The 5262-nt window shown below is 38.9% G+C and overlaps 1 protein-coding gene across 1 annotated transcript in view; it reads right to left on the bottom strand.

Moving 5' to 3' along the window:
• Positions 1-717, bottom strand: part of gja4 (gap junction protein alpha 4) — a 7497-nt gene extending 6780 nt beyond the window's left edge. The window contains exon 1 of the mRNA XM_014024167.1: positions 655-717. The gene's annotated coding sequence lies outside the window, so the exon portion shown is untranslated. The remainder of the gene's footprint in view (positions 1-654) is intronic.
• Positions 718-5262: the final 4545 nt, after the last annotated feature.

Consider the following 5262-nt stretch of genomic DNA (forward strand, 5'->3'; position numbering starts at 1 on the left):
CACACACACACACACACACACACACACACACACACACACACACACACACACACACACACACACACATCTTGAACAAACATCCGGTGTGGGGGAGTTGCTGTGATGCTTGTCTATTTGTTTATCCTAATAAAGTTTTGCTGTTATTTCCCCCGGAGTGGAAACAAAAACAGATAAAGGCTGAAAGCACGAGCTCCTCTGACAGGAAGAGGACACAATGGACGCTGAGGGAATCAGGGCCCATTTGTTATACGCCTCAGAAATGCCTCTAATTTAACAAATGTACTAAAATAAGTATTATTTAGTGGTTTGTTGTTGTACAACAACAGATATAGAAACAAAAAGCTCCAGTTTCAGTACAATTTATTGACAAGAAGTTCAATAAAGGTCTTTTATGGTTACAATTTTATTGTTTTATTTTAAAGAACTTGTTTTATTGAGGACACCAAGTTGTCCTAAGAATAAATATCAAACTAACTTAGAAATATCTGCTAATTAAAGAAGATAGAAAACAGTCATAATTGGCTAAGGTGGCAATTTGGCTAACCTGTCTTTTTGTTAATGGTTTATTAACGTTTTACTTCAATTAACAAATACATTACATTATTACATTACATTACGTTACATTATTCTTGTTTCATCTTTTCATATTCCTACCTTTCTCTCTCCTCCTCCTTCTTCTCTCTCTCTCTGCTCTCAGCACCGCTGACGTCCTAAAAGTCACGACTTGGGTTTTGCCTCCTTTATAAACTTCCCATCATGTCGTCGGAAAAAGATGAGAAACTTTCCCATGCCTCCTTCACGGACCCTCCTCCCCCAGGAACTCGGTCCAGGAAACGGAACGGATAGAGTCAAACTGGGCTCGGACGTTTGAGTTTTTTTCAGTTTTCTTCTATTTTTTTTAATATCATACAATTATAGCTTTAAAAGTAAAAAAAAAAAAAATTAAAAACTGCACATTTGAACGCTGAAAACGTATTAGTTTTGCTAAAAATTCACGAATATTTGAATTCGTTCTCTTTTTAAAGCAAATCTATCATCATAAAATAATATTTAAACTGGAACACTGTATTTTCCGACGCCCTTTGGAGTACCTGAACGTTTCTTCAGTCCTAAAGCTGCGGTCCGCAACCAAAACTATCAGAAGCTCTATTTCTGCCCCTCACAAGTGTGTTTGAGCTGTGATCATTAAGTGGTGGTCCGCGGACCACTTCCAGTCTGCTGGGAGGCGACTTCTAGTCAGTTAGGGGCAGCAAATATAACGCTTTTTGTGTTGAAAAACTCTTTCACATTTAGTGTTTTCATGAGAATCCATATCATTGCCTTATTTTGTGTTAGTTCTGATACAGTCTTTCTTTTAATAATGTTTTAATCAAACTTTTAAATTTTATTGAACAGATCGAATATGTTGTTTTATTTGTTTCTCTGCTCCGATTACACCTGATTTGGTGACTGAATAAACTTTTCTCAAGTTTTGCAGAATCCAAAACGTAGGAGAATTGCCCTCGAGGACTAAGGTGGCCCACCCGTGTCACAAGGCCAGCAAAATTGGAAAAATACATAAATAAATTGGGGAGCCGGCTCTTGCTTGGTGGGAGTCAACACTTCTGATTCACTACAACTTGTTTTTGAGCATGACAACATCACTGCCCAGTACCAAAGGTAAAGACCGCCACAGCAGTGTAGATGGGGGTCAGCTGCAAACACAAAAAGTCTGTGAAAGTTCGGAAAGAAAGTGAGAGTGCATGCAGGTGTGCTTTTCTGTGATTTTAAAAACATTTGTGAAATCATGGCTGCCCTTAAAGACGAGAAGTTATAAGTATGGGTGCTGGTGGTGTGTCTGAGGTGGTCTTTGTTTGTGCCTGGTGACTGCACTGGCCCCCCTTTTTTTAAATAGTGAGCACTAATTGCAGGACAAAGGAAAAAAGGAACTTTTGATTTGAACATCAGTTTTAGGCATTAGGTTAGGAGAGTGTGTCTCTTTTTTTTTTGTTGTCGTTTTCATTGTTGAAGTAAGAAATGATTGATCAGATTTGTGTACTTTAACTTTAGGCCACTTGGTGGCGCCAAATACTTGTTTTCAAGCAGCTCCTCAACAAACTGCAATATTTATGCACGAGTTGAACTTCTCAGTTTCTTGGTTTGTTATTGCAATTTTTAAAAATAATTAATTACTTCAACTTGTGATTATTAATAACAAAATCACACAATTGTGTCAGACCACAGTTATATGTCACATATTAGCTGTGGCGTCTCTTCACTACAGCTTTTATTTGTTTGTCCAGATTGAAATTTTTTTCCCATAAGATTTAGTTCTTCCACTTGAGCATCAGACTGATACGCTAAGATTCTTAAAGAGGTCCCGGCTCAGCGGTGGCCCTTCCTTGTGTGAAAATAGTGCCTCCCTGAATAAAGTCCTTCACAGTTTGAGCTCAATTTGTGGGTTTCTCATCAGATGGTTCCTGAAGGCACCATCTCACGTGTCTGTCTGCTTAATGAGAAGCTGCTAGCTGCATCAGTTAAACCTCCCTGCTGCCACTGAAACGTATCTAACACTGCAATACTTACATTCAGTGCAATGCTTCAACCTGTTCGCTTTCATAAATAAAGGTGTGTGTTTATTTAAATCCTAACAAATGCAGGACTTGTGATCCTTAACGTTTGCCTGTGTGTCTGACCTGTTAGCAAAATATCTCATGAATCATAGAACAGATTTCAAACAAACTCTCAGAAAGTAATCATTTGTTGTGCACCTAAAAACAATAAAATTTAGAGTCAATCGAACTGAAAATGGCCACTGCAGCTAATCGGCCTTAGCCAAAACAAAACAGGCAATAACTCAGTTAATTTCACAGCTAATGAGCTAAAAGTTCATGCTGAGAGGCCTTTATAAAACATACTTTACTGTTAAACCTTGCATGAAAATGTGCTTAAGGTTAAATACAAGGTTTGACCAAAAAGAGAATGTTTATGGCCTGAAGCTCTTTCTAGTAAAAATGAAACAGAAATGAACCAAAACGGTCAAACAGCATATTTATTTCCTAATCACCAGGGTGAAAATTGGATTTTTTTGACACAAATGTTTTAGAATAATATCTTTATTAAATTCTTTTTTCTCAGTATTTGTCTCCATCTGTGTGCAAAAACAAAAGCCTTTTCAAGATGCATTTACACTATTAGGCCTCAGACTAAAACCTCTGTTTATATCTGAACCATAAAGAATGCATCCATTTAGATTCTCTATTGTTGTTTTGTTGTAAGAAATAACCCTGTGTTGTTTACAAATGGACTAAAATGTGCGTCAGAATTAATGGGGAGAAAAGTGCCTCTTCATGAAAGGAGCGTCTCCTCTATGCAAAAAGAGATAAAACACTGCTGGCAGCCTCGATTTTCTTTCCTAAATCAATTGTGGCATGAGCTCTTCTGCACGCTGCCAACAGCGTTAAATCCCAGCGGCCCCCCCACCCCCTCTGATGTCGACGTGAAATTGAAGCTGTGATTTATTGAAAACGAGTGTCTGATTCACACACAGTCGATAACACGGAGTCAAAACCAGCTTCTCTGGGTCAGAATCTTTACATATCAAGTATCTGCAAAGCTCGATGAGCTGGAGCAACGAGTAGAGTGGTTCAAAATTCCTCTATAACCATGTAAAAGGCTGAAAATGTCAGCCCTTTACAGTCAAAAGAGACATTTCTTCCCCTTCGGTCAAAAATGTGTCTAGATCTGCAAAATGTGCTACAGCTGTGATTATCAACTGGTGGCCCGTGGGCCACTTCGAGTTTGTTGAAGGGGTGGTTTACGGTCAATGTGGGTGACATTATAAAACTCTAAAATATAAAATTAATAGAAATATTTTGCATTAAGGGTGTCCAACTCATTTTCACCAAGTGTCATGGTTGCCCTCAAAATAGTGTAAATAATTTTGACGTTTCTCGTCTCATTGCTACAACTGAGCACAGCTATCAAACACTAACCACTCATTTACACTACATGCGTCTCCGCTCAGCTGCGCTGTGGTCCGCCCTCCGCAGCAAATACGCAACCATTCTGATCAATGGTTGTATTTCCACTGGCCCGGCACGGCGGCGCAGGGTGGTGGTGAGTGGACGGCGATCCGGCAATTTAGGACCAGTCCTATCTTTGCCGGACGCTGGAGCTGCTCCGGAGTCCATCTACAAAGATCACATCGCACCAACAGGAAAAGAAACAAGCACAACATCCGTATTTTCAGAATAAGACACCATAAGGCGGAATAATTTTGTCGAAATCCCAGCTATATTATTAATATATGGATGCGTTTCTACACAAATGCTGTCAGAATGTATGGTTCTGTTTGGGAAGCAGATGGCAACATGTAACATGAAGCATACGTATACACACAATACATGTGGATTTTATTTTGAAATCAGAAGTTTCAAAAAAACAACAGCAATTCAGTTTCAACCACAGATATCAAAAGATTTTATGTCAATATTTTCAGCTGTGTTTGGAGTTTGTCTTTCACAGAATTCTTTCTTTTTACTCTGACTTCCACATTTATTATTGGATTCATTGTGCGATCCTTCCTGCACACACTTCCTCCTCTGTGTGTCGCACCGGCGTGGAGCTGAGCGGAGAGGACGCTGTATAAATTGGTGTGCAAATGAACAGCTGCAACCTGCACACCGCAGTGCAGCGGAGCGGAGTCACATGTAGTGTAAATCCTGGGTAACTGAGCTCTACATGGTATTTTCTGCATTGTGTTTTAACACTTCCTTTTAAAAACACTGAAAAGTGCTACACGTACAACTAACTAAATATAAAATAAATAATACAGAAATAAATTTAAAAGTAAAAGTAAGAGTGTTTCACTCACTGTTGAGTTGTGATTAGTAGGTCCCATCTTGAATTTTGAACTTTCCCATATTTCAACAGGAAGTTCCCACTGGAGGAGCATTCCAGTTTAAATTTATGACTTGTAAGTCGGAAATTCCCACTTCTCAATACAACTGGGCCGCAGCAAAACTACCCAGCAAAACTGCACTGAAATGTAGATTTTACATAATGAATTTCACCGGCTAAGGGGTACTTTTAAACTCTGTGCACCTCCACCTAGTGGTAGTATGCCGTCATTTAGTGGGTAAAATAATTCACACGCATCATAGGAGATGTAGTTTGTGGTCAACGCTAGCTTTTAAAGAGTAACTTACCCCAAAATTAACTTTTTTTAGCTGATAAACTGTCTAGAATGTGTCTAAAATGTTATATAGTACTGTTTCTGTG

The sequence above is a fragment of the Austrofundulus limnaeus genome, unplaced genomic scaffold, assembly GCF_001266775.1.
Source record: "Austrofundulus limnaeus strain Quisiro unplaced genomic scaffold, Austrofundulus_limnaeus-1.0 Scaffold410, whole genome shotgun sequence".
Classification (NCBI taxonomy): domain Eukaryota; kingdom Metazoa; phylum Chordata; class Actinopteri; order Cyprinodontiformes; family Rivulidae; genus Austrofundulus; species Austrofundulus limnaeus.